The sequence below is a fragment of the Dipodomys ordii genome, unplaced genomic scaffold, assembly GCF_000151885.1.
Source record: "Dipodomys ordii isolate 6190 unplaced genomic scaffold, Dord_2.0 Scaffold308, whole genome shotgun sequence".
Classification (NCBI taxonomy): Eukaryota; Metazoa; Chordata; class Mammalia; order Rodentia; family Heteromyidae; genus Dipodomys; species Dipodomys ordii.
Window position 1 is genome coordinate 106593 of NW_012267524.1, and position 12781 is coordinate 119373.

Sequence of the window (12781 nt, forward strand, 5' to 3'; positions counted from 1 at the left end):
CCAAGTAGCAGGGAGAAGAGTCTTGCTCTTTTTTTTGTTCTTAATATATATACATATATATATACATATATATATATATTTATTGTAAAGATATTGTACAAGGGGTTACAGTTACATGAGCAAGGTAGTGAGTCCATTTCCTATCAAGCATTGTTACACCCTCCTTTATTTTTCCCCTACCATCCCTTTCCTTCACACCTCCCCAACTCCTCCCTTTCCTCTCTCTCCGCAAAGTTGTAAAGTTTGTTTTCAACATAGTGTCTTGCACATCTCATTGTTACAATGGGTCATCCCGGATCCTTATCTCAGCATTTTGTTATTTCCCTTCCCCTCCCCAAATTAGAAAAATGTATATACAAGATGCAGGACACTGGAATCAAATAAAGTGACAACAGGGGTTGTACCATGGGGGAAGAACATACAAAGAAATAAAAAAAAATCACATAGTACATTATAAATACATTAAAAAGAACAAGAAAGATAAAATCTCTGTGTCCCTATCTTGGGCTTCATTTCACTTAGCATCAAGTTATATGGTCATATGTACATATCTTTTGACTTCTTCTGCTTGTCCACATAGTACATTATAAATACATTAAAAAGAACAAGAAAGATAAAATCTCTGTGTCCCTATCTTGGGCTTCATTTCACTTAGCATCAAGTTATATGGTCATATGTACATATCTTTTGACTTCTTCTGCTTGTCCTAGACATATACTAATTATTGCAGATAAGGGAAACCATGGGACCCATGTTTCTTTGAGTCTGGCTTACTTTACTCAATAAATTTTTTTTTTTGGTCCAGTTGTGGGGCCTGAACTCTGTGCCTGGGCGCTGTCCCTCAGCTCTTCAGCTCAAGGCTAGCACTCTACCTCAATATAATTTTTTTCTAAGTCAGTTTTGCTCTTTTATGGTGACTTGCTCTCCTGAAGATTCTATCTGGGTCCCTTGAGTAGTTCTTAGGGCATTGCACTCAAATAACCTAACCATTCCCACTCACTTCTTCCCCAACCCACCCCACATCTCTTAAACTCCCACTACATGGACCCCAAGCTCCTGATACATGAAATCTTAATGCAAATCATATCCACACTACAGCAAGTAGCACTTGATTATACACTTACTTGACAACATGTGTTTTTTCCCCCTATCTGGCTGAAAACTCAGGGCAGTTATTTATGTCTCATTTATCATCATGACACATATTATATCCAGTAGCTGTAGTAGGAAAACATGGGTAAAGACTGCAGAACAATTGGATTTCTCTAATTTTTTCTAATTGGATTTCTCTAATTTTTTCTAATTGAGAACAGCTTGAAATTATAAGGAGGATTGGATAAATCATAGACATGCAATATAATTTTTGTTTTTCAGTGGGGAAAAACAAAATGGTACCATTCAGGAAGTTTTTATAGACCCTCTGGAGATAAACAGAGTGATGGAGGTTTCCTATTTCACTGCAGCAGACCCTGGTTATCTCTAAAATCCTCAAAGTGAGCACAAATGGCAGTATTTTAAATCCATCTAAAGCTTGCATTACAAAGTTTGACAAAGCACCTGATAAAGTCTTTGTGGTCACCATGGCTACAGACAGGTTGTCCGATGAAGAGATAAGAGAGTTGCATGGACCATTAGTACTTGAGAGAGTGAATAAATGTGTAGGGGAGAAAAATGTTGACTAGAGACTCCAAGAGGAACTCTACTTTTTTTTTCTAAAAGAATCCAAGAGATCAAAGATGAGAACCGATGTTGATGTTTAGTAATTCCTGTTTTCATTCCCTGCACATTTCTTTGGGGGGGGGGGGTATCCACTATGCGTCTGATGCCATTCAAGCACTCGGACACACCTAAGATAGATCAAACAGAGCAAAGAAAAATCGCTCCATCATTCTCTTTTTATCTTTGTAACCGATTGAAATAAGATGCTAGTCATCTGATGATCAAAACAGGACCTTTATTACTAATAAAGCTTATTAGAAAAGATGGACAAATGGGCATGGTAACATTACCCTTTCTAAGGCAGGCCTTTGTATTGCATATGCTAAGACAACATTGTATACCCAGTCTTGGCTTTTTGAGTCCAACCTGGTCATTTTATAATTGATAAAAACCAGATTTTAAAGTACTCACCAATCATATAGCATGTTTTACCTTCACTTGGGAAAAAATAAGAAAGGAACAGTGTTTAGTGAGATACAGAATCTTCTATCACTGAAAGTAGCCTTATAGAATGTTGGGGTCAGAGAATAAAGACCTAAATCTAATATTGTACAGCTTTTCTCCTTAATCCATCTCTCAGCGTGCTTGTTCACCTCCACAGAAGACATCATCAGTTTATTTTTATAAAAAGCCCCTTGGAAGTCCTTGTGTGGTCTTTTTCTCAGTATCAGCAAGTATTTCATTTTGGGTGTCTTCCAGGGACAATCAATGAGGTCTTTTTAACTGGTCTCCGAAAAGGGTACAAACAATTCCCTAGGCTAAAATGTATTTTCTAAGGACATAAATCAGCAAACAATAAAGACACCTGTATATCCCATATGCAGCACTATTCATAACATCTGAGCTATGGAATTAGCCTAGAGGGCCTTAAAAATGAATGGATAAAGAAAATGTGATATCTATCTATCTATATTTATATATTCAGCGTAAGATTACTCTATCATCAAGAAGAATGAAATTATTTTATCTGTAAGAAAGTGGATGGAACTGAAGACCATAATGCTAAATGAATTACTGCATATGAGAGAAAATGATAAATACCATGTTTATTAGATGTTATATCTAAAGAAAAAGAAACACGGAATGAAAATAAATGGGGAACTATTGAAAGAAGAACTAGCAAGAGACAAGACAGGTAAAGAGAGGGAAGGAAAGTATAAGGATAAATAGAAGTCTATTGTGTGTATGCATTCAGGAAAAAGTCATAATAAACCCAGTTAAGAATTTGTAAGAAAGTTTAATAAAACTTGTTTGGGGGTGAGGAAAGCAAGAGTAATAGAGGGGTAAATATGATCTAAGTACGTTATATCCATAGGGAATTATCACCATGAAACGCCTCAGCATTATAATACATGCTAATAAAGTAATTTCAAATAAAAGAGAAAGTACTTCCTATTTTATGTACTATTGATTGAGCATGGTTTCATGTACTGGACTATACTGCAGATCTTTATGTCCTTTTTTACATTGTATGCTCATTTTTCAACCTCAGAGGTTACAAAATAAACCTAAATAGCCAAAGATGATACCATGGAGATGCCTCCAATTTGGACATAACCTCATTGTCAGTACTAAGATCCCAATGAGCAAATGATAATCAAATTATCTCAGCTTTGTAATAAAGTTCAAATTTAATAAAGTCTGGAAAATTTGCCCAAAAGTCATCAGTAGATAAGAGTTGAAAATTTTAAAACTTTTTTTTTTTTGTGGAAAGACACTTCTGTGACTTTTTTTGGTGAATGGGATGTAGGAATCATGACTAGACTCCTGAGAATATACTGGAGCATTTCTGATTGGTCTTTATATGTCTTCTGTTGCGTGAGCTGGTCTCTAGGACATTGAAGAGTAAAGCCAACTTGCCCTAACTTTACCAGATAAAGCCAGCCTACATTACCCTAACAGTCAGTTGATCCCATACAGGCAAATCTAGTCAAATATAGAAATCTATCTGCCTTAGAAACAGGCCAAACTACATCATAGGCACATGGGCTGAATCAATATAAAAAGACAAGGGACAGTAAGGCATTACTCTAATGTTGTAAGCTTAGAAATCATAGACTTCTGTGGATGGTTTGTGCTACAAGGATAAAGAGAAATCTGGAAAATAAACATGTTCAAAGAAAAGATTCTAACACTACAAGTATTGTAAATGAATATTCATTTCTGTTTTGAGAAATAATAAAGTACTTAAAGTGTGTTATTTTGCATGATACTTATCTTTGCCAGTTTATAAAAACTTTTTCAATTATCCACTAGCAATAAGATTCATTAACTTTTATTCTTTATTGTTTCATTAGCTATCAGAAAAGTAGTGAGAGTGAAAACATTTAGAGAACTTGCTTGTTTCTAAGGGTAAAAATGAGATTAAAATATCAGATTTATTCCAGAAATCACTTTCTTCACTTTGAATAAAACTGATATACCCTTTCTCTGTCCAGATCAAGAGATAAGAGGGTTCAGTGATGTGCCTCTAATGGTTCCAGTACACATTGGGATTTCTGTGGCTTGGGACTGTGTGGGGCAAGTCCAGACATCATGAAGTGAGGAAAGCTTGAAAATATTTTCTACCACTTAGTTGGTACAGAGTACAGATTTAAATATTTCAACACAAAAGCTATAGCTCTATGCTAGAGACCATACGAGTTCATTGCCATAGCCTTTGTATGACTCTGAGTATGTCTTTTTTTTTTGAGCTTCACATTAACGAACTTTATTTCTTTAAAACCTAAACATTGTCAGTTTGAGAAGAAATCCACAGTAATATGTAGATTTATCTTGTCATTTAAATTCTAAGGTGTCTTTTTTTGATTCTTGGTAAAATTTTATCCAAAAAACAGGATACATATATATTTAAAAATATGAACCATTAAAAAGAATGAAATATGAAATCAAGTGATTTCATTTTTGGCAGCCCCTGTTTTTTCTTTTTAAGTTCCTTAAAGACTGTAGCAGGATAAAAGGATCACTGACTCCAAGTCTTTTTGACATAACAAGTGATGAAATAAAAAAGAAAACCCACAATCACAAACAAGACCAGGTAACCCATTCCCTCCCATGACCCAAGGTAAAAAACATGAAGAATTTTAGTAACGATTCAGAATTCATATTTATCTCCTACCTGCTTCATCGGTGGAAGTTTAGAATCATGATTTTTTAAGATTCTTACATGTATGTATATAGATTTATATAAACTCCATATTAGATGACAACTGATTTTTTTTAAAGTTCAGGCAGAGAAAGAAGCAATCATTTTTAACTAAAACCTTCTATGATTTTGATGACAGTCCAACTCACTATTCTTTAGCCAAAAGCAAAGTTCCATAGTATTCATCTAAAATCTTATTGCTTTACAACTGCAGTATACCTTCCATTAAAAATAAAAAGATGAAGCAGTCAACCCAGTGATTAATCTGACATGGCTTTCATTGGGGAAATGGAGGAGGTGGTGGCAAAGAGAAGACCAATAAACAAAAAGGTACTTAAACACTTCATATGCAATGGTAAGAGGGAAGAGAGAGAGAGAGAAAGGGGAGAGGGTTATTTCAACACATGGGGAAAAGCACTGAAAGCCTGTTAAAGTCAAGCCATAGCCAAAACCATAAACCATATTCTATCTTAAGTAGGTTCTCTTTTTTACCCTCTTTTTTTAATAAAATCTCTCCCCCCATTATAATCACTTTTAATCCTCCCCAGACTGGGCTTCATCTTCAGACCCTTCATCCCCCGATTTCTCAGGAGCAGGGCTTGCAGAGGTCTTCTTTTCTTCAGGGCTTTCGGGTTCCTCATCATCCTCTTTGGGAGAAGGAGTCTTATCCTTTGATGCCTTGGAGGCTGTGGGGCGACCCACTTTCCCTTCGCCTTTCACTGGACTTGGTGTCACTGTAGTCTTTAGCCTAGGTTTGGGCATTTTTTTTCTTTTCTTTCAGGTTTGGACTTCTTAACCATCTTTTTGTTTTTCTTTTTTGAACTGCCATAGTCACTATCATCATCATCTTCCATTAGAAAATCTTCATCACTGCCGGAATCTTTCTCCTGCAATGGTGCCTCATCTTCTTCTGGTTCCTCCTCACTGCCAACATCTTCCATGAGCATCTCTCTCTGTTTAGAAGCTGTCTTAGATGCTGCCTGTCGTTGCTGGCGCACATTTCTATGATCTTCTTTTTCATCTTCATTCTCCTCTGCTGAATGAGAATCATCCTTCTTGGTCTTCACATCTTTTTCTTCTGAGTCCTCACTATCTTCCTGTGAATTCTTTCCAGATCTCCTCTTATTTTTAGCTTCTCGAGGAGATGATCAAATTTTCTTAGCAGGAGGGCCGGAATCTCTTCCATAATCTTCATCTGCATCATCAGATTCCTGAAACTGTGAATAATCAACGACCTTTCTATTTCTAACAGGCCGAGACATGTTCGCTGTCCAAACAGGACCGAGTCGAGAAGCCAAAGACCACGACCCCCCCACCACCCCGCGCACTTGGCGCCCCCGCCCCCCCAACTTCGGCCTAGGAGGCCGCGGCCACCGAGTCCGGGCTCCTGGTGTCTCCAACTCCGCTGCTCCTTGGTTCAGGGTCCCTGGATCAGACGTGCCCCCCCTCCCCCGTCTCTTCAAAATGGATGAATCAAACCAGCCAAAAATGCGCCAAAGCTGCGGTAAAACCGAGCATACTAGGGCTTGTGCGCTCTGCCCCAACACGCCCGCTCATTGGCCTGAGTATGTCTTTATAAGTATGTTTGATCTCAAAAATAGTCCTTCAGAAATTTCAGCCAGTCTATATGTAAATAAGTAGAAAGGAAACATTTAACAGTGTCTGTTTTGGAGATTTGGTTTTCTTAATCCTTTAGTTTATAGGAATAATATCTATGTAAGCAAAATGAATTTGTTATATATAACTTTTGATTATTTTTAAATTCCCTATGACTATGAGAGAAAAACAGAAATTCATAATATTGCTGAATCTGTTTTTTATTTAAAGGTATGGCTCCTCAAAACAACACACTACAATATGTAAGCTGTACCATATAAGGATTGCACAGTAAGGATAAATATAAACTGGAATTCTAATTTTCTATAGTAGGAGTAAGATTAATTGGTACAACTACTCATAAAAGAACACTTGAAGATATGTCTACAGTGCATGCTAATAATCCCACACTTGAAAATGTAGATTTTGAGGGAGGGGGGAGTCTGGTCCTGGGGCCTGAACTCTGGGCCTGGGCACTGTCCCTCAGCTCTTCAGCTCAAGGTTAGTGATCTACCACTTGAGCCACAGCGCCACTTCTGGCTTTTTTGCTTTATGCTTATGTGGTGCTAAGGAATCGAACCCAGGGCCTCATGCACACAAGGCAAGCACTCTACCACTGAGCCACCTTCCCAGCCCAGAAAATGTAGATTTTAAAGGAAATTTTCACATGGATGCTGAAGGAGTCATTCACAGGAGTGTTTTATTATCACATTAGCAGAATAAATGGAATGAATATAAAATTTAATATCAAAGTAAAAGATACATAAATTGTGATCTAGCCACTCTAGGTGTGCTTGTATGGCACTAAAATGACTGGACTCATAGTCAAACGTCTCCAGTATGATTCATTTTTATAGAGTTTGAAAACATGTAACACATATATTGCTTACCCCATATAAATCATATATTATATAGATCATAAACTATATACATGTATATGGAGAGATACCTATACATATATTTACATATATGCAAATCTCATACCAAAACAAAGAGCACATGCAGTAAGTGATCAGTTTAATAGAAGGAGGAGGGGAAACAGATTCAGAAATCACTATGCAAATGGTTTAAACTATATCAGTACCATGATATTGTACAATAAATATTAAAAGCAATTGACAAAATGAACTAAGCAATTTGTTTGATTAGTGTAGATAAAACATTTTCATAATTGCCAAGTGTAATCAATTACATTTTTTTCTAAATTGAAGATTCAAAGACTTTTTAAATGTCTAATTAAAAAATAACAAAAACCAGTATTTCACATGAATTCCACTCTCAAAGTAGAATTTTTTCATAGATGATTTAGTTAGTTAACTACTTACTTATGGCATTTTAACACATATACATGCTTCATTCTATGATATACTACTTGTTGAATCTTTTGTTGAAGCAAAGATATCCTAATTGCAAAGAAATCTTATATTTGATATGCACACAAAAATAAACAGAGATCTTCTATATATAGTTTCTTTTGTTGCAAGGTAGATGGCTTCAAGATTATCAAAAGGCAAAGTTTCCATTTTAGATTCTAGAAAAGGATGAGTACAGCCAGGCTGTCCCTATTGTTGGTATCAGAGGTAGAGAGAGATGATATTCACAATGTCCACATTATTCCAAAATCAGCTCTGAACCTCTCTAGATGTATATGTCAGTTAGATTTATGCCTAAAAAAATTAAGCTCAAACTCAGTGACATATTAATCTGCTATCGAGGATCTTGAAGAATAAGTGGTATTTCCCAGGAAATGATTATTTTCCCATCATTTCCTTAATTTCTTTTTTATTTGAGAAAATTTTAATGTCAACATTTCAATTAAAGTTTAATATCCCTTGTACTACACTAAATTGAGAGGATCCGACAGCACTACTGAACATTTTATATCCTTAGTATAAAATAGATCTATGTACATTTTCCCATTCATGCCTAAAATTTAACTATAATTCATGAAGTGAGAAATATAAATGCTTCCATAATACTTTATTTCTCAAATACATGATTTTAATTCCTTTTAAGTGCTGTATTTATGTAACTCCTAGAATTAGTTTCTCATGAACAAAACCATTTTGAAACCCCTAAAGATATTGGTGCAATAGCTCACGGGGCAGCATACTTTCCAAAGTATAAATATGAAGAATGGTAAATTATTGAAAGGGACTAAAACTGTGACTACCAAACAAGATCAGCAAGCCTCCAGCTCCAATATGACACTTACCTGCTACATAGGCTGATGGGTTGAGACTCTATTTGGTGATAGAATTGACCTGGACTCTGGTCTCTGGACTGTCCATCCAGTCTTAATGTTTCTGAGGTGTAATGTCTCCTTATTGGATCAAAAGAAACGGAACTCAATTATGTTAGGATAGCTCTCCTGTGCATTTCTTCTTTTTGATAAAAAACAGTTTGCTTCAAGGAGAAAAAAATGATACTGCACACAGGCTTAAGTTAGTTTTTGAACTTTAGTTCTGTTTCTCACTAGGCTAAAGTCTTTTCTAACTCAGAGGCAAAAAAGGAGACTTTCCCTTTTTCTGCTGGGTTGTGCTTTCAGGTTTATGCCCTGTTCCCTGGAGGACACCAGTAAAATTGAAGCAGCAATGGAAAGTTCCATTAAGTACCAGTATCCCTGTCATTTGTGTCACTGCTATTACTAAATCTATAAAATTGAAACTTTTTACACCTACCCAAGACTGTTATTTTTCTTGAAGACTCATGAAAAAAAGTAAAGAAACTGACCATCCACTGCAGTTAAAATGTGTAGAACTAAATAGGGAGCTAAACGTATGTAACTAAGTATTGTTGAAGTGTAACGTGTTATGACACATAGTTTCCATGTAAATCTTACAAAATATTTCAGCTTTCTTGTGCAAAGTCATGATAAATAATGTAGCTAAGATGCAAATTTTGTAGCATAAAACTTGGGTCTGCCGGGCACCGATGGCTCATGCCTGTAAATCCTAGCTACTAGGAGGCTGAGATCTGAGGATCGAGGTTCAATGCCAGCCTATACAGGAAAGTCAGTGAAACTCTTATCTCCAATAAACCACCAGAAAACTGGAAGTGGCACTGCAGCTCAAGTGGTAGAGCACTAGCTTTTAGCTGAAGAGCTGAGGGACATCGCTCAAGCCCAGAGTTCAAGCTCCACGATCCACCAAAAACAAACAAACAAAAAAAACCTGGGTCAAGCATCCAGCTATTTCCCATAGCAATTTATTGATTTTCCTTCTACTCTTTTATCAGTCTTGTAGCTGTAGAGTTTCAGTGATTGAGAGGAAAATAAAAAGAATTACATTTCCTTTTACATGTTGATAAAATGTTTAATATATTTAGCAGTGAGCTAGATTTATGGAGATTTTCAATGATACTATTCTGTCTGTCTTAAGGAAAGCATATAGTTGAGTTGAAATAAATAAAGTATAGTGACTGTGGATAACGTCTTATATCAAACATACCCATGGATTGAGAACAACTGAAAGTCGAGTTGACCAAAAATCTGACGTGTGAGCCAACTGAAGCGTAATCAAGGCGCTGTGGATTTGGAGACCTGACATACTCGGTTCTTGAGAATGAGCCCAATATTCTATATTCAATCTTTCCTCAACATTTCTGCCAGTTTCTATCTGTATGCACGTAGTCTGAAATACCAGAAACAAGCAGAAAGCTACTGCTAATAGGCTATAAAATAATCATAGATTTTAACAATTTCTTAGCAAACAAAAAATTATAATTTAAGATTCACCAGGAAAAATGAAAAATGATGATAACTTGGATGTCTGCCAAGATATGAAAAGTTCTATGATAGGACAAAGATTAATTAATTAATTTGCTATTTATGCCAGTCCTAGGGCTTAAATTCTGGGCCTGGGTGCTGCTTCTGAGCTTTGAACAGAAAAGCTCAAAGCTATACCACTAGTACTCTACAACTTGATCCACAGCTTCACTTCCAGTTTTTTGGCAGTTTATTGAAGATAAGAGACTCATAAGCTTTCTTGCCTAGCCTTGCATCAGAACATTCGTTTCAGATCTCAGCCTTCTGAGTAGCTAGGCTAAACATAAATTTTTAAATATATCATTTCAGGAGACCTAACAAGGTAAAATGGAAAATTCCCATTTCTAATTAGATGTCAAAAGTTTCAACAGTCTTTCCTCTCTATTTGATATTAGCAGAAAAAAGATATATATGTATATGTATCAAGATGGAGAAAATATAACTGATGAAAGTATTAAAATTTACATAATTGAGGCATATAAAATAATGTAAAGAAATAACATAAAATGTACATTATTTTCAAGTACATATAATAAGTTCACCAAAATTGACCACTACAATTCAGTAAATATGAAGGGATTGAGGAGTTTCAAGATGGTGAATTGCAACCATTTCTCACGTTCCATAAATATGAGTTCAGGTCAGTGTTGAAAAACAGCATATCAAACTGGCCTACACCCTCCCTGTACTGCTAGGACTTAGGGGAAAATTCAGTGGGAAGATATAATATGACAAAAGCCCAAACCACATTCTTGATTCAAATCAGCAAATATCAACAGAGGAACACAAAAATATAAAAAAAAAAGGAAGGCATATGTTCCTAGAATCTCCAGGGCCTGAGAACTGAGGCTTATGGTTCAAAGCCAGCCCAGGCAGGAAACTATGTGAGACTCTTATCTACAATTAAGCACCAAAAAAGCTGAAAATGGAACAGAGGCCCAAGTGGTAGAGCACTAGCCTTGAGCAAGGAAGCTCAGGGACAGCATCTAGGCCCTGAATTCTAGCCTCAGGACTAGCATGAAAATAAAAAACAAAAAAAGTAATGTGAGTCCTCAAATATTCTATAGTCACACACAAAAGAGCTCTGAAACATAGTGAAGGAAACAAAATCTCAAATATTGAGCCCAAAGGAATGATGAAGTGAATCATTATGAAACTGAGCATCATAATGGCTGATAACCATAATCTTAACTATCCAAAGAGACTTTAATCTGAGGATCACAGTTCAAAGCCATCCCAGATAAGAAAGTCTGTAACACTCTTATTTTCAATTTAACACCAAAAGAAAAAAGGCAGAAGTAGAACTATGGCTCAAGTGGTAGAGCATTAACCTTGAGTAAAATAACTCAGGGACAGTACCCAGGCCCTGAGTTCAAGCCCCAGAACCAATACACTGACACAACACACTCAAGTAGAATCATTATAGAGATGAAAAAGGACACGTAAACATCTCAACAAATCAAAGAGAATAAAAGAAAGAAATTAAGGAGAATACAAAAAATTACATTAGTCAATGAACTAAAGAGAATATAAAGGAGATACACAAAAAAGATCTTGATGAACTATGAAGGCCACGTCATCATTAAAATGATGAAAAGGAACTGAACAAAGATATAAAAACCTTCCAGAAAAGGAACAAAATGAAATCCTAAAGATAAAAATTTAAGTCAGATAAAAGATATAATTGAAAGCATCTTCAACAGAGAATATTAAAGACAAAATCTAAGAGACTGAAATTAGGTAGATATAATAGAAAAATGAGGAGTCAAAAAAGGAAACCAACTGAAAAAGTATAAAACTAATTTGTAAGAATGTCAAGACTCTTAAAAAACACAAATCTGTAAGTATTAAGCACAGAAAGAGAAGAGGTGTTACCTAAGTACATACGAACATTGGTGGGAATATAAACTTGTTTGACTACTCTGGAAAGCAATATGGAAGTTTCTCAAAAGACTAAACAGAGAACTTCCCTCTGACCCTGCAATCCCACTCCTGGGCATTTACCCAAATGACCACAAGCCAGGACACACTAAAGCTACCAGCACAACCATGTTCATTTCAGTATTGTTTACCATAGCTATGATATGGAATAAACCTAGATACCCCTTAATGAATGAATAGATCAAGAAAATGTGGTATATATACACAATAGAATTCTATCAGAAAGAACAATATCCTGATTTCTGTCAGAAAGAACGATATTGCCCAATGCATAATGAGATAGAAGGACTTGGAAAAAATTATGTTAAGTGAAGTAAGCCAGACCCAAAGAAACATAGGTTGCATGGTTTCCCTCATTTGTAATAATTAGAATGTGTCTATAAATTTACAAGTAATCCCAATGGATAGTAAAAGACAAAAATTTACACTTGGATATGATTAATTAAACAGAACTCTCCCCCAGTTAGAATGGCTATAATCAAGAACTCTAGTAACAACACATGCTGGAGGGATTGCGGACAGAAGAGAACCTTACTGCATTGTTGGTGGGAGTGTAAACTTGTTCAACCACTTTGGAAAGTAGTATGGAGGTTCCTCAAAAGACTCCACATATA

The 12781-nt window shown here is 35.8% G+C and overlaps 1 pseudogene; it reads right to left on the minus strand.

Moving 5' to 3' along the window:
* Positions 1-5358: 5358 nt before the first annotated feature.
* Positions 5359-6167, minus strand: LOC106001528 (annotated as a pseudogene).
* Positions 6168-12781: the final 6614 nt, after the last annotated feature.